The sequence below is a fragment of the Gymnogyps californianus genome, chromosome 16 (genome assembly GCF_018139145.2).
Source record: "Gymnogyps californianus isolate 813 chromosome 16, ASM1813914v2, whole genome shotgun sequence".
Classification (NCBI taxonomy): domain Eukaryota; kingdom Metazoa; phylum Chordata; class Aves; order Accipitriformes; family Cathartidae; genus Gymnogyps; species Gymnogyps californianus.
This window is the reverse complement of record NC_059486.1, coordinates 7,576,524-7,601,889: the sequence shown is the minus strand read 5'-3', so window position 1 is coordinate 7,601,889 and position 25,366 is coordinate 7,576,524. Positions and strand designations below refer to the sequence as shown.

Sequence of the window (25,366 nt, the reverse complement as noted above, 5' to 3'; positions counted from 1 at the left end):
TCAGACTTCTTACAGCATTGGATGGTGTTTTGAGACTTGCACAGGTTTTCATTAAGTGTGTGCAATGTCATTGCAAAGATTCAGCCATTGTCATGGCAACTGCTGCGATACCACCCTGCCAACCTAGCCTTGCAGGAAAAGCTGTCCCACAGCACCCTCACCTTAATGATCTGTGAAAACCCAGAACTACCTGAGTATTCTTCAGAAGGAAAATCTTAAACTCTTCCTGCATCACTTGTACAATTTCAGAGACTATAAAGAGACTGTGACTCAATGGAGAGACCCTTGGACTTGCGATACCTGAACTATGCTACTTTAGTGACCTTGATTGAATCAACTAATTTGTGCTTCAGTTTCCTTACTGTTAACTGAGGGCAGCAACAGAGGCCATATATAACATCCTTAGAGATGTATGGATAGTCAGTAACGGTATAGTAATTACACCTGTAAAGTGCTGCACTCTCACTTAAATTCATGGGCAGTGAAGCTCTGATTGATGATATGCAAACTAATCCTAATATATAGATGGATCTAATCTATTTACAGACGCCCTTTACAATAGGTACAGTTTCTAGGCTAATGTCTAAACACTAATTTTCATTTGGTGCATTATTGCACAAGATACTAATGCACCTCTTAGAAGGTGCAATGCAATCCATTCGGAGAGCTGCAGGGAACTTGTCCTAACCAACCTTCACTTTAATGCCATCAGTTCAGGGCTGGGTGCTGATTACATTGCAGAGCAAGGAGACGTCTTAAGGATGCAGAAAAAGAAAGGAATGCAAAATATAGCAAGGGCTTTAGCACTTTCATTCCTTTCTAAATGTGATTGGAATGCAGGTGCCATTAAAGGGACAAGATGGAAATCAAGGATTTCTGCAAAGAAATGGATCTTGCATAACTTTCCTTAAAATAAGATAAAAATCTTTCATGTGGCTCTGTTAATGGTAGAACTGTTGTGGCATACTGATGGGAGACATATCTGTCTCTCTGAGTATACACAGCTCATTATCATATTCAATTGCTAGAAATTACACACTCTTGAAGAGATTTGGTTTGATAATTTCAAGATACCCCCATTTAATCTAAGCTGAATAGATTTTAGTCTGACTACATAGCTCATGCTAGATTAGGTCAGGAGATTAATCCCACAGCATTTTGAAAGAAGTCCTTTGACATGGAAAAAGGCGTGAGAAACTATTCACTTGAGTGCTAAGAGTAAAAAATAAATTCAGTGATGCATTTTTGTTCATTTTTTTACTAGTGGTTTCCTGCTAAGCATCTAGTTTACATGAGAGTTCCTGGATATTAAAGGTTCTAACAAGACTGCTAGGACTTTGAATTGTTCAGTAAGATAAGAAAAATAAAATTGCAGTTTTAAAACCCTTAAAAGCTCTGGTCAGATCTGTGCCATAGAGTATAATTGGCTCTGATGAGATCAGCTCTCAGCTGATGCAGAACCGCGTTACTAAGATTGAAAAATCATGCAAGTTTTAATGATCAAAAGCACTCAGTTTGAGTGACACAATGAAGTGCTATTTCAAAAATCAACAATTATAGATCAGTCTCTTTCGTGTATTATTAAAGCCATATTAAAGTGAGTTTTCAGCTGGAATCTTTGTGGGCAAATGAAACTGCAGTAATAAGATTTGTTCATGCAATGCAGCAAATGAACGTTGTGGTAGTTAACAAATATTGGGATGCAGTAGTGTTAGGTTTCCTGTAACCTTATAGTCAGCATCCATGGTGCTTATCTGGTGGATCTAAAGATGAGGTTTCAAGAACTTGGCATCATGATTTCCCTATAAAATATTCTTAGGTATGATCACTGAGCTTAATTGATAGTGTGCTTACGTTCGCTTGAAAAACCGCGAACTAGAAAGTGAACTAGTTCAGGCCTATTTTCTGTCATCTCTGGAAACTTTGCTTGGTCTCCAAATTACTTTAATTGCAGGAATCTCTGCCTGTCCTGTAGCCGAACATCATAAAACCAGAAACTTTTGTAGTTTCTAGTTGGGGGGTGGGGGCGGGTTAGTGTCTGTGTGGGAGGCAGAGGTTTTCTCAGTCTTTGTTCAAGACAGCTTAGGAACACGTTCATGTCCTGAACTACCCAAAGGGTCTTGTGAGTTACTACCTAGTTTAAATGCTAGCATTTTTTTTTTCCTGGAATTTGTTTGTTCTGGAGAGGAATGAATGAATGAATGAAAGCAATTCTTTTTTTCAAAGTGATGAACTAGTCTCCTTTTCTTCTAATTGCTCTTGGTTTTCTAATGGAAATCAGATTTTGCTGCAGCACAGCATTTGAGCAGCCCTGAAACCATTTCTAAGCCTTTAATAATTTTATGTGCTAGGCATTCTGGCAGGGGAAAGCTTCCAGTTCAGGGTTGTTATCTGTGGTAAACTGGATAATGTCAGACAGGAGAACTTGCAGTGCTTTCAGAAGCTGTCTCATCTGATATAAAAAAATATATATATATATGCTCTGGCAGTGTCCAGAGTACTGCTGTCCTCATGAGGAAAGATTGTGGAAGAGAAGCTTCTTGTTTCCTCTTTGTTGAAAGGAGCATATTTTTTTCTGACAGTCAAAGAGAGAGAGGGGATAAATTTTGGGGGGAAGCGATAAGAGCTTGTATAGAGCCATATGAGAAGGGGACAGCACTGACAAAAAATTATGAATGCTGTCCTCGGGACCTTGCTAAATTTAGTACTTTCAAAAATTGCTGCTGCGGGGCGGGGGGGGGGGAAGTCTTGTTGAAATCCCATCCCCAATATAAAGTAGGTCACTGATAGTGCGGTTGGCTGTCTTCTCTGCAGCATGTTCTCTTCTGCACTACCACAGTGCAAATGCTGATTTCTCCTGTGTACACATTAAATACATAGCATAGTACGATTCCTTTGCTTTGTTCGCAGAGTCCTTATTTCTGAGCAGGAATAGTGACAGGAGGCTCATGCATTGGGGGGAAGATCAGGATTAACCGTATCTGTGCAGTGCAAAGCAGTGTCTCAGGTGGCAGACTGTGCGATAAGGTTTTCTGAAAAGAATCAGCATTGATACGTGTCAGATATTTACAACATCTCTGAAGATGTTGTAAAGGTTGTAGCATTTAATCCTCCTGATGTGAAGGTGTTGGATTGTCCGCCTCTGTTCATCAGTGCTGGAACATGGGAGGAGAAAGTCCAGAAGAGCACAAGAGCTTTTTATATGGAATCAGCAGGTTATTCCTAATTAAATCCAGACCTCTGTGCTGTTTGGTTTAAGCAGATCTCATGACTTCTTGTTTATGCGCACATACATCTAATGGCATAAAAGTAGATGTTCTAAGGTGCTTTGGGTGTTGAAGTTCAGCTATGATTTCAGTTTATCTCATTAGGGAGTTGAAAGTTTTCAGCCATAGGGAGACATGTGCAGGTACATTTCAGCCTGAGAATGAGCTAACTCATTCTCTCCTTTAAATCAGTTATTGAAGTGGTTATTAATTTATCTTTTCCATTTTGATTATTTAAGCTTACTTCCCTTTTAATGGGAACATAAGTTTAGGAGAGAGTCGAGCAGAAATACTGAACTACTGCTAAAGCTGCTTATAGTTGAACAAGTCTATTGTGTTGCAGCAGGGACCTCACAGAAAAGCTGAATTTATATGAAAGCTCAGCTCTGTGTGTACACTTACCTGGGTCAGTAGCCTATGTAGGTAGGGAATGAGATTTTGGATGAACTTGTCAGCAGGTGAATTTCTTCTTTCTCCATTATCTGAAATCCTCAGTCACTTTCCATGTAGCCTGATGCTGATGATAGATTTTTCTGTTCCAGAAGGTGAGTGTTTAAATTCACTTATAAATCTTTGTGTTACTGCTCCAGGAAATTAGACTTCCTGGCACTGTCAGGGTAATGACTTTAACTTAGTAGATTACAAAAATGCTGTCAATTTGTCTTCAGCTAAAGGCAACATGTAGTGGGGGGAGAAACTTCACTGAAGCTTTACTCTGACTTTAGGTTTGTAATTAAGATTAGCTGCCGTTCTCATTTCACTGCCATTTTAATTTGCTTTCTTTAAATCTTTACAAGTTGACTCAAGCACTCACCTGCCCTTTCCAGCTCCCTTCAATCATTAATTTTGATTGTCGTATTGTGAAAAAGTGAGTAGAACTGATTGATTAATGGAACCATCCACACCCCTCCTGTGCCTGCTAGTGGAAATTGAGGGACTGGGAAGATCTCCTCTGTAAGAGCAAGTAACATGTTCTTGTGTTAACATCTTCTAAGTATTTCATGCACGTTGTTGAGAATTCCTATCAGAATTATTAAGTATCTCTTATTTCTGTTGCTTTACTAAGCAGAGTGTTCATTTTGGTCCCGTGTGTTTTTCATAATTTACAAAGCAGTGAAAGACTTCTCATCTGTCTTCCAATGCTTTGAGTCAGAGAAAATTTATTGCCTTGAATAGGAAAATTCCCATATGGAGCCTGCCCTTGCCAAACTTTCTCCAGCCTGGTACCTGTAAATTCACATTCTTTTTCCCAACATCTGCAAGGAATTTAGAGCAGGCACCTGTGGATTTTTCCTTTCTTGCATTCGCGCTTTTTCCATAGCTGACTGCTAATTGTTCTGGAATACTCTGCTTTTATTATCATTATCTTCTGCAATTCTTTTGTTGAGCCACTGGTTTGTTCAGTGCTGGGTTGAAATACAGCAGTGGGTTGCTTCCTGGCCCGCTGAGCTGTGCTCTACAGGTGGGAACTCTTATTTGTGATCTTTATGGATCTGTTAAATTTGATTATGTAGAACGTAAATTGTAAGTTTAGGGCTGAAACTGAAGGATTTGAAAAATCATGTGGGGAGATGCAGCTGGAATGTGAATTGGAGGTCCAGGAGTACTATTATGTCTTTTGTCTTGTTTCTGCCCTAACATACCTTCTTCCAATGAAAAGAATGAGTCTGAAATAGCTTCTTGTTGTTCTTAACTTGACAACTCAAGCAATTTGAACTAATACCAAGTGTATTATAGAACAACGATTATTTTCATTTCAAGTAGACTGGCATAAGCCTGTAAGAGTTGTAACCTATATTGATACACTGTGACACCTGTGTTTTAATGATGCGTGCATTTCTTGCATGAGTCAGATATGGAGAGGGTTTAATGGTTACTCACTTAGCATGGATTTTAAATGGAGTGCAAAATTCTGTCACCAATAATTAACTTGATAAAACTTCCTTAAAACAGAAAATCATTCCAGTAGGAGTGTTGTTCTTTTTACAGAGATTTTTTTACAGAGTTTACAGACAGCACAAGTTCTCTGTAAACCCTAGATGAGGTGAGCAGTGATGGGTGGTGGTGACTTTTTCTTTGACTTCTGTCTCAGGCCTAGTCCCAGTACATACTCCAGGGTACCTAAAAGGAAACTTGCTGTAGGATTGTACCTGATTGGAAATGTTTTGCAGTTCTTGCTTGAGAAGTTTTATGTAGGCCAACAAGGCAGGAGAAGGAACAAGTAGAAGGGTCTGCCGCACTTTTCGGGGACAGCTGGCTTTGAAACCTGTTGAATAAACACTGCTTCATTGTCACGGTGTTCCCTGTCACTAGCTATTCTCAGTTCCTGTTGCCAGGTTCAGTCATTTCTGTATGGTAGATTTGTGTCATACCCATGCAGAGCTGCTGGACTTCTTTGCTAAAGCAGTCCTAGTAGTTAGTGATTCACAGTCTTGTCTTGTGATAAGCTCACCTTGCTGCACAGGTGTTGCATAAAATAAATCATTAGCACAATTCTTAAGGGTTGTTTCTTCCTTGTTGCTTTTGTGCAGGTAGTAAGCTTTGAACAGCTTGGCCTTTGAAGGATGTTGTCCATGGAACGACTTCTATCCTTCTACATAACTCAGTGGCATAAGGTTTAAAACACCAAAACAACTCCTGCCTATTTTTAACAGATGTTGAACTAGCTGAGCAGTTAAAGCAGCAGATTTTCCCCAGATAGCGTGTTTTACCCACAGGTACCCATGGTGAGAGATTGTCATGCAATGCATTAAACAACAGGAACTAGACAAAGTCTTTTGGGCTTTTATCTTGGTGCATGCTGCTGCAACAGGACTTTGGCAGACATGTAAAGGGTACAGTTATGCTTTTGTATTGCATTATATTCCTAGAATCTGAATTTAATAAAATGAAGTGCTCTGTTGTGTAGGAGTCAGCAAACCTTTGAAGAGGGAGGTAAGTTGTATCACTGAACATCACTGAGTGTCCAACTTTCTCTTACGCTCTGCTTCTTTTGTTATGTTACTATTCATTTGTAGGCCAAATGTGGTTTTCTTCAAGTGCTGTATCCTTTTAGCTCTCTCTTGACATACAGGTGACTTAAGTGATGTTTGTAGTTCAGTAGTTACCTAGGTATGGCAGTGTTTGTCAACCACTAGATACATTTGTTATCCACTGACGTATGCATGCATTGTCTTAGGATCAGCATTGTCTTGAGGTGGAAGATGCATGTCTGCCTTACCTGTAGTTTTACTGTCATCGTTGGTGGGTGTGGTCACTTGCATTCATGTAGGCATTTAATGTTGTATATTCATAGCAGTTATTTTTGCAGGAATATTCAAATATCGATAAGGACTCGCAGTTCAACCTTGCTTTTCTCAAGTGTGTATGACCTTTCTGAATTCTGCTGCTAATTCTTTTCACTTGTTAATACAATTCTATCCTACAACATTCTTACTTTGGAGACTGTGAGGAAACAATTATTTTTCTGGGAGAAATATTAATGATATGACTGAAACCCTACACAGTAACTGTGTACAGTAGTGCTGCTGAGACTCTCACAGCTCTGCTGTGTGGGTTTAGTTACTCCACCAAATCATGTGAGAGGAATTTGAGATCGTTACAGGACCACCTATTACTCTGGTGTTATCTGTCTGCTCAGGAATGTGAAGAATAGTTTTGGCTTTGCGTTCTGGTAATTGCTACCATGTTTGTCAAATCATTGCACGCTCGCTTCTGAGAATACCTCGACATTGCAGCTCTGAGCCGTGCTTTCTGGTCCCTTGCTTTGTCCATAGGGACATCCAGGCAAAAATTGTATTTACAGATGAGACAGGCTAGATTCCTGGTACGACATCTGTGGAACAGAAAAGCTCTTGCAGCTGTAGTAAGGGGAAGCACAATGTTTGTGTGACTAGACTATCCTATAAATTACCCAGTTAAGAAAGATTTACTTTTGTGTCAGGAAGATTTGAATTGGAAACTTGAAGAGTTCTGCTACATGGAGAATATATAACCAATGTAAACTGGAGAAGAAATTTCAACTGTGATAGTTAACTGCCACTAACACCTCCTCACCCCCAGTATGGACACTTCATAGTGTGAATGTCTTTTTCAGTTTTAGGTTATGTAGCTTTGAAGTTGAAGCTGAGGGAGCAGTGGGAAACAACTGCTGGGACGGGGAGGCAGGAGGAGCGATTGTAGTGATACAAGAATTCCATTCAGCTCTGTATTTATACAGAGTAGAGAATATGAAGCTCTTCATGAAATCATAAGGTGGTTGTTCTTGTCCATCGCTTCTTGGCTGTGCTATAATTTGTTTGCCTGTAGAGCTCCTCTTTTTCCCTTTGTCTTCTACCTCTGTCTTAACAGCTAGAGGTCACATGCAAGGTGAGTTAGGAAGACAGCTTGCTTTCTAAATTGTTTCAAACTCTTCCTTCTGAATGATAAAAATCTGACTCACCTCTAAGGTACTTTAGTTATCCTGGAAATACTGAATGAATATCCACAACTATTCTTCCTCTTTATCCTTCTCTTGCATTCTTGAACATTCAGTCTTCCTCAGTGTGTGGAGGGGAAAAGCTGGCAGCTGGAGACAAGATTCTCCCTCTCCACCTTTAGGTCTTTCCACCTGTGGCTCTCATGGGACTATAAAACAACTCCAGTAGTTGGCTTCCAGCTTCTTCTTGCCTGAGGCTGACACCCAAGAATATAGATCTATTATAATAAGTAGCAGTATCTTCAAAAGACAAGAATCCCAGGTGGTAAATTCCCTTTCCAACTTGATGTGAATTTGCAGTCAAGTTATAAACACACAGAAAATGAGACTTATGCATGTGGTTAATAACACCTTAAACTAGAACAGCCTATATATACTTGCATAATAAAGTAGCCTATGAAAAACTAAACAGCAAGAACTCCACTCAAGCACGTGGTAATTACAGCAGCTACTAAGGAGATGGAGTGGTCTGGAGCTTCAGCACAAGACAGAGCTGGAAGTAAGAAAGTCTCATTTTCACGTTGCAGCATTGCTACTGACCTGCTGAGTGGCCGTAGGCAAGTTAATTGCACTCAGATGCTGGGGCTATAGTGAACTCCTTCATGAAGTGTCTGCTGCTTCCACTGCCTTCACTAGAATAATTACTGGTATTTTCACTGGTGCTGTGATAGCCAGCACAGATGGAGTGTACATGATACATTTGTAAAAACAGCAAAATTCTGTGAAAGTATTGTGTATCACAACTGTTGCTAGCACCACAGTGATAGAAAAATTAAATAAAAACATAATTTCTGTTCAAGGTGGATAGTAGTGCCTTGCCCCAATGGGATATTGTGTGAATGGACTGAGGAGTTCATGTTGTAGAGAGTATTTTGGAAATATGTAATACTATTAATTGCTTTGTATTCTTGCTATGCATATTACACTTACTGTGTATTTTTATGGAGAAGTTCAGCTGTATTATTTATGATGCTCTGTATAGATACGTATATACAGAAACCAATACATAACTTGAGACCTTGGCAAGCTTTACAGCCCAGCTACAACATTTACTTTAGTTATAGCAACGTGCACTCTCTGGCAATGCAGGATCTTAACCCTTCAACCACTGATTGGATCTTCATGTCCTTTATACTTGGCTAACATTTCTGATGATAAAATAGTTAATGTCGGAAAGTGATAGTTGTCAGTCATATGTTTTTCCTTTCACAGCCTTCCCTGTACTGTTTGCCCCAGCTAAGAACGGTTAATACTCTTCTTTCCCCACCCTTTGGTTTGTGTATATGTTTTTGCATGTCTCATTTAGCATTTCTTTCTGTAAGCAATTCTAATTGTTACTTTAAAATAGAATGCCTGTTACTACAGAGCATAGCTCATTATACAGATGCTGCTCAAGGACTGTTTATAAAATGAGAATGTGCCAAGAAAGTCTGCCAGGAATCAAAGCCGGAGCTGGTGGGGAGGTGCTTATCCCATGTAACACTAACTGCTTCAGTCTTGGGACTTAGTCACTGCAGTGAAAAACTCACTCCATCCATCCATCCCTGTTGCATTATGTCAGATTTCTGCCGTGCCACTTAGTTTCATTTAAGAAGCAATACCAATGAAAGCTCAGAGACTTTTACCCCCTTTTAGCATAAGTGTAAGAAATGAGATGATACTTTGAAGAAGGGTTCGAATCAGAAAGTTGTCCTGATTGCCTAGCCAGTATTATCATGAAGTGCAAGGAAGAGAAACTCAGCTTCTGTTGGAATTTAAGGATGAAATTTCATGTCAAAATCAATTACAAAAACCTTGTTGCACAAAGTTATGGTTGTCTCTAGTGTCCATCAAAAGTACCGCAGCAAAGTTCTGCTGACGAAGCTACTTGACAAGTTAAGAGAATAGCAGAAAGTTTCAGAACAGCTGAGGCAGAAAAATGGTGTAATGTTGACTTAAATCCCCTGCCAGATTTCCAGAAATAGTGTGTGCATAAGTAAAGGAAGTAGTTACAGCTCTGGGTGAGTGTTATGAAGGCTGTGCCTTTAGGAGTAATAGGAATGTGGATAGCTTTCTCAGAGGCCTACGTGACTCAGATGCTTTCAAAACTCAGCGCTAGACAGACATCCCTCGAATCTTAAAGCGTCTGTCTGGGATAGTCTGGCTGTCCTGTCTGGTATTCTTTTGCCCACAAAAATGCAGGCTAATGCCCTCTAATTAAGCATTGAAACAGGTTCCTCAGAGAGATTTTGAAGGGTTTTCTGTCACTGAAGGGTTTCAAGACCTGACTGGACAAAGGCATAAATAACTTGGTCTAAATTCAGCATTGAGCCTGCTTTGAGCAGGAAGCTGGCCTACGTGACCTCCCACGCTCTCTTTCAATCTAGTTGTTGTGTGTGACTCTTGTTAACTGATTACAAAGTCAGCCAAAAAAAGTCTGCAAAAAACCAGCACATTCTGTTTTTTAGGGACAACGTTTTTCCAAAACAACTTAATCCATGACAGCTAGCTAGGTGACTCAGATGGGAAGAAAAATGAGAGAGCCCATTTGCCCATGGAACCTGGGCAAGGAGCATATATGCAAAATGCATCTTAATTGGTGAATCTCGGGTTGATTGATTTTTTTTTTTTATTATTATTATTTTTAATTAGGTCATCTGTGTGTCATTGTCGTGTGTGTGTGTCCCGTTATGGCTTTTTTTAAAAGACAAATACATTTTTACTTATAATACGTACTTTCTCTGGTGCCAGCACAGTAAACCATGGAGTCCTCACACCACTACCTTAATCAATCTTTGAGGGTCCGCTTATAACAGCTGATGATGGGAGAGAGAAAGGGGAATAAAAATGAAATAGTTGTGTGATTCTGAACTAATTGCAAACTGAGGTACTAGAGATCAGGCAAGGAGACCTTCCTTATAATGCAGCCAAGACAGGGGAGGTACGTGCAGTAAGTTTTCCACTTTTGCTTGAACAGTGTTTATTATAGTTAATGGAGAGCTTTAATCATGGAGTTAATCTGAAAACTAAAATAAACTGGAATGTCAAATAACCTGTGCATTCTAAATTGCAGAAGTCACTGATGCTCATTAGTCAGACTGAAGCTGCAGTCGTGGTTTGCAGAAAGGCAAATAGAGAATCAAAAAATTAAGACTTCTGTTTTCTCAGCATTAATTTCTAGTGCGTATACCTACACAGCTGCTGCAGTCCTATTATCTGACTCATTACTTTGTAAACCACTTTGAGATATCTTGAATGTGAAAGCTGCTATATAAAGCCATATTTATTTCTATAACCCTGAGTGCTCTGCACAGGCTTAAAAGCTCCCCCCTTCTCCAACATGACAGGGGAATGATATGACTTAATGTGCCATATACCTCTAACTGTGGATTGAAGAAAAATGACCTTGAACTGAGAGGCTGGCATTTTACATTGTAAAGCAGACACTTAAATTTACCTGTCAGCTGGAGGAGGGGGGAATCTTACCTCTGCATGGTTTAGAAAGCAATGTCAATCCAACTGTTCATTGCTCTGAACCCACGGAGAGCTTGATTGCTGACCCAGGCGTTTCCAGGTGATCAGTGTGAATGTTGATCAGTATGTGGCAGAAAGGAGAGCATTTTTATTTGGGCCTCTCAGACCATTAGTTTCAGCCCTGAATTTTCTGTGTCTTGGTCATAGGGAAAACTGGAACTCTGTAATAGCATGAAACATTATTTGTCTGTTTAGGAAACATTAGGCTTGTCTGGAAGGAGGATAGGTGAAGTGCAGTCCTTCCACCTCATGTCCAGGTCAGTCATGTTTTGCGCACCTTGCGGTCTCCTTACTTTATTGAATATGTTGTTGCTTTTGTAGGAGACATTTAGAGCAACTTTCTATTCTCTGTTACCAGTAGCCCCCGTAAAGTGTAAGTACCTGACACACTGTGACAGTCTACTTGAACAGGCCAAGTCTAGATAGGCAAGACAGAAATACTGTGGGAGGGGAAAGGGGGACACGGACTGAAGTGAGCTGTGCAGTTGCATGGCATTTCAGTGGCAGAGCTGGGAACAGAGATGAGGTTTCCTGATTCCTAAAGCAATATCTTTCTTGCTGGTTCATGCTAACAAGCCAGGTAGCAAGCCCACTCCATTTGGAAACATCAGTTGTTCTTGTTCTTCTCGTACAAAGCCAGAAAGAATATTTAATGAGTTTTGTTTTGAGACCTCTAAAATAGCAATCAGCAAATCTGTAATCATGATTGAGCATATAATTGCATCTTGTCCTGCTGAGAGCTTAAAAATGATGAGCAAGAAAAGCATCTCCAAAGACTCATTCAAAATGTGAGGGGACAAGAGTAAGATCTAGAGAAAGGATCTGCCTTAACTGGAGTGTCCCTAATGACCTTTAAACACTTGGGAAATTGGAAGTCTGCATTCCTTGCAAATGCAGGTTTCCCACTCCCCTTTTGGGGATGCTTGGCGCATTGTGTCATAAAACGTGCTAGTGATCACTGCAGAGCACAAAAAGCAACTTGCAGATGTGTAAGAGGAGAGGTGAGAAACATCAAGGATGACTGAGGTGTTAGCTGCATTGCAGTGTGTTTGGGATTTCTCAAGGAATGAGAAAGTGTGAGTGTTAGGAGCATGAGACTTAATCCCATTTATTCAATTACATGTGTGCTGCTTCCAGGAGAGTACTTCCCTTCAGGTTAGTGCTAGTGTCTAAAACTTCAGACTTGGTAAAGGCATGCGTGACTTAGATTTGGGTGGTTCTGCAAGGTTTTGCTTAATAGTTAAACCCTAACAAGCAAGTCCTTCCCAAATCCTACATACCTGCTTGCTGAAAGCAATGCTGAGATTAAATCCATTGAAATTAAACTGTATTGGCAGTTTTCTCTGTGGCTGGATCCCAGCTTCCCTGAAACGCTTAAAATTTGGTGCCACTCCTCTCACTGGAGTCTGGAGGCCTGTTTCTAGATCCAGCTACAGACTCAGATGGCCCATGAGAAGCCATCAGGGCATTCATAACACTGCCCTGCATATATGAAGGATTAGAAATGGGTATAGGTTGTAACACGATGGAAATTTTGATACTCTTGAGGAAGTATCTCACCTTATTCACACTTATACTGACCTTTTCAGAGTTTTCTATGGGCATGAACAACCTCCACAGTAAATGTCAGCTTCTGATTAGAATCTTTTACATGGGTAGTTTTAAGCTCAATTTTTAATTGCATAATATTACCATAAGAAAGCTGCATTGAAATTGAAAACCGTCCTAAACAAAGTGGCTATTGGGTTAGGGATCTTTTCACTATTTTAACGGCAATGAAGTGGTTTCAAAGAAGCTGTCAGAGTTGCTTTGAGGTAGTGTCTGCTGTGGCTTTGTTGTAAAATTTCTCATATGACTTTCTGGTGGTTTGTGAACGCGGGCCATTCCTGTAGGATGGTAAAGATGGGGCCAGGCTGCAGTTGGATGCTGTGTAATGTTCCCCTGTTGCCTCTTGAAAAATGTCTCCGTGCTTCCTCTGTTCATTTCCACTAAGTATCTCATTCATTGCTACACGCTGGGGCCCCAATCTTTTTACTTTTTTTTTTTTTTTAAACTTGCAAATAGATTTATTTCTGGATGTAAAATGTGTGTGTGTTTGGCCAGCTAAGGCTTCAGAGAGCTACTTCTCTCCAGATCATGTTGTCTTATCTCACATTTTGGTCCAAATTTAAGTCTTCTAGCAAGGTTCGTGTTTCCAGGAAACCTACAATTCTATGGGAAAGCTCGTTTTGTGTCAGTTCTGCCTGAGATTATCAGATATTCAGTCAGTGTATCAAACAGCAGACACGTTTACATTTAATAGAAACTTTCCTGATTTTCTAAAAAGCTGCAGAGAACGGTTGGCAGAAAGGAGGAGAGTACCGCTTCACTCTGTGCCTTCAAGGTGGTACGTCCCAGTGCATCCCAATACAAAACAGGGAGGAGCAGCAGCATCTTCTCTTGCCTCTCACCATCTGTAGTCCCTGCCTGGATACAGTGCTTTGAGGACAGGTGGAAAATCTCTGTTCTTGAAGGCATTAAGGGTTCTAGCTTCTGCTGAAATCCATGAGAATTAAGTACCCAAATACTGTACCTTGAAAACCTGGGCTGCAAGGTCCATTTTTTGTTAGGGAAGTTGAAGAAAACCACCTGTTCGTGCTGTTTCTGCTCTGGCCTGACATGTATTTGACATTGAAAACATCGAATTCTTTTTTTGGATGCTTGGGAGATACTTGAATTGCCTGGGAGCAGCATAGTGACTGTAATTGAGACAGATTAGAGGCACTGGGCTGCTTTTGGGTGCGTGTGGCAGCTTTCATGAAATGGAGAGAGGAATCGAAACATACTTCTGACTTTGGAAGCTGTAGGAGGAATTAATTAGCAATTTCAGGACACAAACAGGATTGGAGGAAGTGTTTGGGTTGGCGTATAATAAATTATTTAATAACATGAGGGAGTCTTTCCATATGGCACTTGCTTATAAAATGCTCATAAAGGCAAGATTGCAGGACTCTGCTTGTAATGAACCAAACAGGCTTCTGTTATCGGTCCTGGTGATTAGGAATCACTGACCTTTCATTTCTATAGGCTAAGACTGGACCTGCTAGCTGCTTCTCAGCTTGGATTTTGATAACCTTTCCCCAAAAAAGGTTAGTTGTTTATATCCAAATATTTCCTTCCTACTGGGAAGTATTTTGAAGTGTTTGATGTTTCCGTGAGGGTAGATCCACTGGAGAATAGACAGATTTGTTCTTCCTTGTTATTCAAGGATTTAAGCTGTGGAGTTCTGCTGCCCTTCACTGCCTTAAGCAGATGGGCGTCTAACAAGCAACTGAATTGATATGAATAACCAAATACCTGTGTAATGGCTTATGACCATTTATGAGACTTTACATAAAAATCATGATGAGAAGTGGAAGTATAAGTAGACTCGGTGAAGCATGAGTAACCCAGAAAGAAGCTTTCAAATTCACTTCCCAGCGTAGTTCAGTGTGCATGAGCTCTGAAAGATTTGGGTTTTTTCTTGAAGTTGTTTTTTCCCTTGGCACTGAAGATAAAACTCAGACAGGCTGCGAAGGGGAGAACCTGACAGGTGCCAGCCCGAGTGGAAATACTGTCTGTCGATCCTTGTCTGTCACAGCTCTAAGCAGCGCCCATTGCTGATACATCCAAATGCTTGTCAGGAGTGTGCGGGCTTTCAAGCCAGAGCAGAAAGTCCCTCAGCAGCAGGACAGTGTTTTGAAGTGCAGTCAGTGGAAACCCCCATAGTCCCATACCTGACAAAGCAGTCCTGCTTCTGTAAATTCCCAAGTGATGGAGGACTTGGGTTTGCCTTGCTGGTTAAGGCTCAGTGCCAGCACCCCAGTGCATAAAGGCAGAGGGAGGGCTGAGCCCACAAGGTGCTGTGGGTCCCCCCACACCCTGACTCACCGCAGGCCTGGTGGAGAGAAATAGCATCCATGGAGGTCTGGAGGAGTGTGGCCGCTGCATCCAGGCAAAGCAGTGGCCACTTGCTGCAGTTGCCCCCCCGACACCAGCCAGGCGGCCAGAACCGCTGGCTGCTGCCTTTTCTTAGCTGCCAGCTCTGCGAGTACCACTTCGTGGGTGGGTAAGCGCAGAGCTCTCCAGTCTGACAGCTGGTTCCTACCTGATGCTGGATCTTACAGCTTTGCACTATATAGCACTGTGGCCTCTCTTCCACTCCGCAGCCCCTTATGAGCTTTGATGTACTGGCCTGCTATGTCCAATACAAGTCATACAGCAGGGGAGGGCACTTAGTGGAACCATACCAAGCCTCATGATCCAGTGCGTTTCATACAGTCTCTCTTGGAGACAGGAAGGAAGATACTTAAGAGGTCTGCAGAGGTAAGAAAGTGTTTTCTGTGCTTTTTCCGCCTTTCTTACATAACTCGGTACTTAATGTCTGAGGATGTGTGGATATTTCAACTAAATAAGTATTGCCAAGTAGGTGTTTTTATTTTGCTGTGCAGCTGTCTTCTGTAGTGTTTCTTCCCCTCTTCTGTGCTTCCCTACTTGCTGGAGTTTTCTGACAGTAAGTTTATAAAGCTGTTCAACATCTAAACAGTTCTGAACAATGTCAGAATCTTTTTAATAAAATAAATTTACTTAAGTGGCATCTGGACCCAAGGACTAATGCATGATTCCTTTTGCAATAAGCTTTTCTCTGCAGACAGGTTTCTACTACTGAGCTGGGAGGAAGCTAAAAGCTTGTTATCTTCCTGGAGTCAAAGCAGCTGATTGGCATCTGGAACTGCAAAGCTGAGTTTTACAGGGGCTTGAGGCCAAAAAAGGGCAATTTGGAACACATGATCTTTAGTTAAACACACACAAAAGACCAGAGGAAAGAAAATGGTAGGTTCAGGCAGCCACAAGTCGAAGGAAGGAGTCCCTTAACAGTGCTGTTGATTTTCAGTGATGACTCTAGTTCTGAGACATTTTTGTGTTATGAGGCTCTTGGACTTGTTGATAAGATACTAACAGCAACACATTGTATTTTATTACTGGACGTAGCTGTGGTGTCTTTTTTTTTTTTTTTTTTTTTTAATGGGCTTTCCTTCAGGGAATCACTGAGTATCTCTCTTTAATAAACACATTTTATACAGGAAGCTCAAACCTTCCGACGGTTGGGCTGGACAATTAGTCATCTGCACTAGTAATGGCAGTGAAAAGAGTGTCTCAGATCTCAGGTCTGTTCAGCTGCATCACATGGCAGCTATGATCAGAAAAGCAGTAGCATGCTTTACTGAGCTGTATGTGGGTTTTGTAAGGAAAATGTTTTTACCTGGTTTTGGTTTTTTTTCAGTTTAAGGAAAAGTCTCTGAAAACACACATGATCTGGCATGTATACATGAATGTACAGTTGTAAAAACACATTTGTTTATATAATGTGAAAAGTAATAATTTTCCTCAAGTTCCCAATCCTCATTAGCTTTGCCAGCCGTCTGTTTCTTTTGTTCCTTTGGGAAAGCTTAGCTGAATGGAAAAGGCTTGCAATATGCTCCAAAAAGCAGCGAATGCAAGCCCTACCAAGGCAGAGAGTAAGCAAGTTCCAGCCTAGAGATTCCTCCATTTAAAAGCTTTCCCCATTGAGAAGAGAGGTCCATCTTCACACCCGCTTGTATCAAATGAGGCTTTCTGTAGCATCACCTTGTCACTGCGTCTTTCCAGAGTTGCAAATACAGAACCATCTTTGGCTGTGCTATGGATTTGGATATTGTGGTGTCCCCACATATTCTTGGCTTGTGCTTGCAGCTCTGAGGACAGTAAGTCGACACCTCCCTGAGCTGCCGCATTTTCTACTGGTGTAACTGGCCCAAATGTCAGAAGCCAGACAAGCCAGACGGGCTGGGCAATGTTCTTATTTCTAGCATGAATTGTGCAGTTCTTGCAATTGCTATCTGTGGCTGAAAAGGAGGGGTGACAAAATAGAGCTGTTTGGTGCCATGCACAACGAGACACCCCTGAGGGCATGTGAGTGGTCACCAAGCGCTACCATCTGGGTCCTTTCAGAGAAGAGAAAGTAAACAAGTCAGTTGTGTAATTGTGGACCCTTGCAGAGACAGGAACAGACGTGTCAGAAGCACCCGTGGTCAATAGTAGCCGCAGCAGCACTGAGATCTAAAAGAATAAGCATGGACATTTGACCTTGTCCACTGTTGTTCTAATATTCCTGTTATGTAGCAGACAGCATCTGGAAATTCAAGTTTTCTCTCCCAGGGAAACATAACATGATTGATGGCACGCTTGGTATTGATCTTGTATGTGTGGGCCAAATTGCTGTCTGTTTAAGAAGTCCCCAGTGCAATGCGCATCATCACTGTGCCCAGTGTCCGTTTGGTATCAGCTGTTAGAGGCATGTGTCCAACCTGAAAGCTTCAGGAAGAAGCTTCCCTGGAGGCAGCAGGCAAGACTTCCCGCATCTAGGAGCATTTGCATTGCTGCTCTCCTGGCATATTGATCCACTGTCAGTGAGATCACCAGCCTGATAAGCCTAATCTGTCCTTTGTCTTGAAATACTCTAGTGGTTGAGACGAGTAAGAGACAACCCGTAAGACTACCGCAGACACAGAATTTCTCCAGACAAGAGTGTTCACTCCTAGCTTAGAGTCTCAGGTGTGCCTGAGCTACCAGGAGGACAGTACCCTTGCACGGCTAGTAATGTCATGCTGTGAAACCCTGCAGAGCTGGCAGACCTTTGGTGTGAATTAGCTTCCTATTCACTTGCATATGTGAGCCAGGATTTTGAACCAAGTCCCATTTTGAGATTTTGCAGTGGTGATGCCGTGGTAAGCTGGTTATGGGAAAAGGGGAACCTGTACTTCCAAACAGATCATGTTTGATATGTAGCTCACAAAGCAGAGACTCCAATGTGTCTTCTGTGTGTGTGTGTGTGAGAGAGGGAGAGAATGTTGTTCAATTTTTAGATACAAATTGCATTTCAAAACAGACTTGCTGTTAGAATAACATGATTGTCCTGTTCCCTTTAAAAGAAAATGCATTCAGTTATCACTGTGAAGTAAATAAAAACAACTTTGAATCAGAGAAACTGGTGAGGGAGCAAGTGTTAACATTTCATGTACTGTACTTAAAGTCTCCGAGGTCAGATGCAAGTCTTCTGGGACTGCGGTAAAGGAAGCTGTTTACATGAACCATCCATTTTAATCATTCAGCCAAAGGGCTCAATGTTAACTTCGGGTCCAAAGCGTTGTTGCTTGTAACAAACAAAAACCACTGCCAAAGGTGACCTACAAATGCTTAAATGTGCTGCAATTCACCCACATGCCTCCTCTCCCTTTTGATGAAGACCTGTAGCAACTCTCCCTTCTCTGCATCAGCCTGGCTGCCAGGTATGTCCTGCCCTTCAGTAACAGGCCTGTGGGGACAGCACATTCCCCTTTTGAACTAGTAGCTTGGGTAGTGCTCTAGTTATCTGCAGCAACTTTCAGATCCTTATTAAGTATTGGTCCTCCAGAGCCTTTGCTACTTATTGGTTGTTAACGGAACATCTCCAGTTGCCAAGAGACTTAGCTGCATATGCTTGAAAAAAGCCTTTGTTATTGGGCAGTGTGTCAAACACTGTTGGGAGAAACGCTGCTTGCAGGTCCTTTGGAAAGGGAAAACTGTATTAGCTTTAAAATGTCTGCTCACAGAAAACAAGTGCTGGAACTCACACAAGGTCAAAATGCGTTGTGTTTAATTGAGTCATCTCTTTGTTGAATTGCATATTCTTTGGATATGAAGTGGAATATAACCAACCTCTTAGAAAGCACTCTCTGTAAGAGAAGTTACTTTGACAGCTTGTGGAGCTTGGGAAATGTAAAGAATAATAGAAATAGCAAAAGACAGTTTGCTTTCCCAGGCATCCTTATTTCTCCTGCACTGCCTTGCCCTCCCGTTTCCTTTCCTTGCTGCCTTTCTGTCTTCCCTGCAGTCAGCCTAGCTCCTTGTGTTGTTTTTTTTGCATAGCTCCACGTTTGGTAGTGCTGGTAACATTCCTGTTACATCCTTTGGGGTGGGGGGTTGCTTGCTTCCCTTTTTAACTAGCCTGCCATTGCTTCTTTCATTGTGAGAGTACATGGGAAGCTGGGAAGAGTTTACGTAATTTTAGAACTGGTGTGTGACTTAGTAGATTCGTTGGAAAGGTCACACACTATGGTGTTCATTTTCTAAATAGAAAATCTCGTCTTAAACATTCCCTCAAGCCTGATTTGAGTCTCGTGTGTCCCATATTATTCTGGTTGTTTTTTTCAATACTATTCAAAGGCTGTTCTGTCTGTTGTCAGAGCTTCTGCTCAGTGGTGGATGCTGCATTCATGATTGCATCTCTGCAGTAAGCGTAATACCTGTCCTAACTTGTACTGTACCTTGACGTGAAAGCTATAGGGACTATTCAGAACTTTCCACCTATTATTTCTTCTTCATTCCTTGCAGAAGTTTGCTATGCCTCTGTTGTATGACACTCAGTATTCTACATGTATCTGCATCGAGCTGCATTCTCCATCGATTATGCCAAGCATTTGGCTCTGTTGGAGCTGGCTGCGCTTTCGCTACTGTTAAGCCTTTCAATTAGAAGAATCTTGCAAGTTTATGTTGGCATTCAAGCTGCTTTGTGCACCGGGTGCTGAAGCACAGCATACAAATGGCATGGAGCTGATGGGTCGTTTTTTTTTAAGGATCTGATTACTGTTTTTATAAAAGTAACCAGCTGCCTCCCCCCGGCCTTCTATGGAGTTTTTCATGTAGTCTACTATAAAACCATACTGTGGGGCGAGGCGTTCCTGGAAGGGGAGGGTTGAACTGCTGGACTGATTTGCTGCTTACATGTTCTGAAAACCTTTCTGTCGCAAATAATTCTGAACTCTGGTTTACAACTGTTTAACTTGCAAACAATGAACTGCACAGGCTGTAATGAAGTTACCATCCTGTTGTCAGCAGAGGGCAGGAGTCCAAGATCTGTGGAGCTTTTCTTTCTTGCAGAATCAAATTGTTCATTTCTTTCACTGACATGATTCTTTATTTTTTCTTTATCTTTACTTTTTTTTTTTTCTTTTGGCTCATAGCTTCCTAGTTGCTTAGGGACCTGCTTTCTTATTCTACAAAGTCTGTTAGTATATGACCTTGTGGAGAAGTTGCAGTTTGGGCTCCTCTCGCTCCATCTGCCGGTAGCTGTCACATCTTGCGCTCAGAATTGGCCAGCACAGTGAATGTGACTCAGGGCGAGCAGATCAGCCCTTGAGCTTCCATTCCTGGTCGGCAGACCCTCAGTGTGGTCCTGGAGTGCATCTCTTGGTTTAGTGTCATCCCAAAGGAGTCCAGGTGGTGCTGCGACTTCGCTGTGTTGGGAACCAAAGCGCAGTAAGTGGGAAATTTGCTTCAAAAGTGGTCCGAATCAAAACACTAATGTAAACATACCTGTGGACACTGCAACAATGAGTAGCTATCAGAGTTCATTTTAGTGATTTTTTTTTTTCCATTTTCCTACAGTGTTGCCAGCGTCCTTCCAGCTTCGTATGAAATTTACCTCTCTTTTTAAACAGCAACCGAGAGTGTTTGTATGGATAGAAAATGAAGCAGCACATTTTGCTACAGCAGTAGGAGAACTCTCATCTGACCAGTATCCACATGTGTAAAATTTCCCATGCCTGTAGGGGGAGGATAAATCCTAAGTGGGGTGGGTGGTGAAAGGAAATAGATTTGGCAACCTTGCTCCAAAGAGAGTTGTCTGAATTTGGGATTAAGCTGGTGTATCAGAGATAGGCACCTGGTGCAGTATTGCCGGAATGTAGCTAAGTATAGGCACAGGATCAGCATTGCCAAGATGAAAGCAAATAGGTTTGTGGAGGAGATAATCCAGGAACTGCTGCATCGTTCTCAGCACAGGGACTGAGGGTTGAATGGATTGAGATGGCTAATCAGCCCCAGTTAATTCTTCAGGTGTTTTCCATTCAGGATTGAAATTGCTGTCTGTGCTGTCACTGTTCTGTGGACAAATGAAGGATAATCCACTTGGCACCTCCTGGTAGCGTGAACTTCACACAGAACTAATCCATTTGCCAATTTTGAGGAACTCTGCTGCAAAGAAGCTCATCTTCCTTTTCTTTCAGAAAGATGAGACTACAGCATGTTGGTGAAGATGAGTCTAATGTGCAAGATCTTCCTTTGTATACACATTCGTGTCATCAGCTGGAGGGAATGCTTAGATGCTGTAAAATGTCTGACGCTCACAATGACATCAGTGTCTGAGGCATTTTCTGTTTCTCTGAAGGGCAAAAGCTAATATAGTGAATTTGTTTACTTTGCTTTCTGCAATGAAAAAAAGCAATAAATGACTTTGCTTTTCCCCCATGCTTTTCCAGGAGGAAACAGTGTAGATTGCAACTCAGCACAAATCCGTAGCCAATGGAAAAGTCTCATTTATTCCAGGAGAAATTATCTTTTTAAGGGTAGTGCTGAATCTGGGCTATAATTAAAACAGCTTTTTAAAGAAAAAGAAAAACAGTGGATGTTTTTCTCGTTTGATATATTACCTATCGCTAATGACCCTCTTTTCTCATTTCCATTTAAAAAATGGATATAAGCAATTAGCCGTATATTGCACAAAAGTAGCATTACCTGAAAAAATAATTAAGATGATCTTGAAATTAAGGAAATCAGTTTTGAAGAGAAGCAGGTGCTTAATGGAGGTGAGACCAGCTGTGCTTCCCAGGAATGTGCTTGAAGCATTTCATGGAAAAATGTGCAAGGCCTCCACGCAACACTGGAAGGAAATTTTTAATAATTCAGACAAATTGCATCCTATAAATAGCAGAGCTGGATTCATTAGGACAGGAGGCAGATGGAGAAAATACAAAACTTGTTTGTTTCTTTTTAAGGGACTATAACGCTTATGAAAAGTGTCAGCTGTCATATGAGGGAAAAACCCTCCGGTGCAGTAGTAACTTTCTCACTATTAGGTTCTCATCTCTGCTAATGAGCAGCCGTCCATGAGGGGCATTCATAATACTTTGTTTTAGCAACTCCTGCCTGCCTTTTTGTGGCATAACCAGGCTGACACAAGTGCTGCAGTGCTGGAAGCATGCAGCAGTTGAGGGGAGCAGGGGAGACATGTGGGAGGACAGAGTTTCACGTATGGTGTGTAGCACTTGCTAACTCTGTTTAAAACAGATGCTAATAGGGCAGAGGCATAAATGTAGTTGGAAGGTGGGGATGCATGGAGTGAGGTGGGAATCATCCACGAAACTAGCTAAGGGGTTATGCCCCAAAGCAGGAATGTACCGGTAATTGGTAGAGGAAATGCTGTGCGTTATTGAAGAGAGAAGGTGAAGACTTTTTTGAGGTGCTCTTACATTAGTAAGTAGGAAAAAGGAGAGGCTTTCATGCATGAAGAGAAGTAATGACAGAAAGCGGGTGGCAGGTGCGTGACTGGAATGCAGCTCTGTCCACAGGAGGTAAGCAGAGGTGAGAGGGTTGTTGCATCTTAGTATTGATACACAGTGAGGTGCTGCAAAGAAGGAAGAGCGTCCAGCCAAAAAGGAACGTACAGACTGATAGAAAGGGCACATTGTAGACTGCAGGAGAGGGTGAACGTGTGGGGCTGTTTCCAAGTATGCTGAAATTATAACTAGGCACTTTAAAACAAAGCCATCAGAGAAGACTGGCTGAACAATTGCATATTATGGAACCACAGGCAAGTCTGAGCTCAAATACAGAAGCGGTAAATGTTCTGTATGAACATTATCTGTTAATGAACCTGCCTTCATCTCTTTTGCTCATCTGATTTACATTTCAGCAAAGCTTCCTTAAAAGATAACACAGTGTCAAGATTCCAGTAAGCTATCCTAAGAGATTTTTTAAGTATTAGTGTTCAGGAAAGGAATACTGCATGCTTATCAGGCAGTGGTGTTTTTTCTTGAGGAGTTCTTAGATTGCCAATTCACCTTGTGAAGTGGCAGAGGAAAAAGGTGATATGAAGGTCATACTGAGGTCAGATAATCACAAACTTATTCGAGGAATGGAGAAAAGCTATACAACTGTTCATGCTTCATGTATTAAGTAACTACAGTTTTTCTCAGCATTCAGTATAGAGGGCAATGATCCCAACACAAGGAGACGACATTGGAGAAGAGGAAAGTAAGTGGTATGGATTGGCAGGATGCCTTTGGGGATTGCCATCTGTTGCGGCTTGCACGTATCTGTAGGGTGTCATGTAGCATGCAAGTGGTGGCATTAAAACCAGTCACAGATTTGGAGCAGATTAACTATCCAGTCGTTTGAGAAGAATGCAGGAGTGCTGGGATGCACGTGAGAAGCTGAGCAGGGAAAGTATGAGCCAGCACATGGGAGCTCGTGGATCCTCATGCATAGATCAGTTTTTTGGTATGGAGCAAAGAAACCCTTGGCTGATGAAGTGTGTTTTCTTGCTTTCAATGGGATAAATAAGCCCTGTATATCCAGAGGGTTAACGTAGCCTGTGTTTATGGGTAGTGTTATACAAGGTTTAAAGTACTGAGCTCTGAGATCGACTCACATAGCCCCACCGCAATAACTAGTATGAAAAATATGGAGAGACAGACAGATTTGAAATGTAAGCCTTTAATTTCAGAAAGCCTTTAGCAACAGAGAGTTTTAAAAAGAAAAAAACTGGTAGGATATCCACTGGATAGGATAGCATTGTTCAGTTTTCTTGCTTCTAGGTTTGATCTGAGGTGCCTGAAATACGATAATCTGTGATATGTGCTGAAAAATATGTATATGAGAGATGAGTGATTTTGAAGAGAAAGTACTGAAGAGAGGAAGTGATTTGTGTTTGTAGGTTTCCTGTCTTGCTAGTGGAAAACTTGCTTTGAATTATGCTACACTTCTAGGACAGCATCTTGTAATGTGAAAAACATTCTTTTCGTGTGTATAAATAATTAAAAAAAAAAATTCTTCTGCTCTCAAAACAAGCTTCAAATTTCCTCTTTGCCCAAGCTCATTCACACCTTTATGCTTTCTTTCATGTCGTTTTTCCAGAAATCCTTTCCTAGGTAATGCCTGCTGAACTTTACTTATTGCAAACACCCCAAAAGCCACCAATCCAGAAATATCTTCCAGCTACAGTCACTGTAGATGAGTCTATCTTGACCGTAGGTTGCTTGTGTCTTCCTGCACTCAACCAAAACACTGTAGGGGATTTAGGGTTTTTTTGGTCACATAATCTGAACCGCACCGTGATCTTTGAGATCCTGTTTGTCTGGCAAGTCCTTTAACTGGATGCCTGCATACTCTTCCCTCATTGATGCAGTGTGTCATGCCACACTTAGTGAAGAAAGATAAAAATGGCTTCAAAATATGCAACAACTTGGAATGATGGAGTTCTTCCCTAAGACCTCCTTTTTAATGTGGGTAGATGGATAAATCCTAATCCTATGGATGAGGAAGTCAAGACACGGATGCTACTGTCAGTTACTCAGCATCACAAAAGGAAATCCCTGGCAGAGCTGGGAATAGTTCTCATTCCTGTCATGCTTAAACTGCAAAGCTGATACAGTGACTCTCGGGATATTTAGTTAACATATGTGTCTGTCGCAGTCTCCCAGTGTGGTACGATGCTGGTGTATTTCTTTACCTAATATTTGAACTGGAGTCAGCATTTCTCCCTGCCCCTACCAGTTGGGGATTCTAGTCACTTTGACATCTTGCATCTTTCTTTTGTCACCTAGGTGTGAGAAGGGGGTGGCTGATATTATTGTGTAGCTTGCTCTCTTTGGCCCTGTTGTTTGTGTCTGTAAAAGTACTGAGAGAGATTTGAATGAAAACGGGAGTGCAAGGTGAATTTGCAATCCAGTCTAGAGATGCAAAGTAAGAATTGTTGCAGGCAAAAATTGTCTCTTGTCACCTTGTTATTACACGCATATACTCAGCCTGCTAGGCAGTATATAGCATAGCACAGATTTCAAAAAGAATTGTCAACCTGAAGAGAAGCAAAGGGACCTTCAGGCCAGATGAATGTCCTGCACATGAGTTCCCGTGTGCACCATTTTCAGCAACTGTGGATAAAATGTTCTGGATGTGGCAGAAGCCCTTCTTCCTGTGGTGTAGTTTTCTCTTGGCTGTTGTCTTATGTGATTAA

General features: G+C 41.5%; 1 protein-coding gene across 1 annotated transcript in view; it reads left to right on the top strand.

Moving 5' to 3' along the window:
- Positions 1-25,366, top strand: part of ARVCF (ARVCF delta catenin family member) — a 171,610-nt gene that overhangs the window by 128,824 nt on the left and 17,420 nt on the right.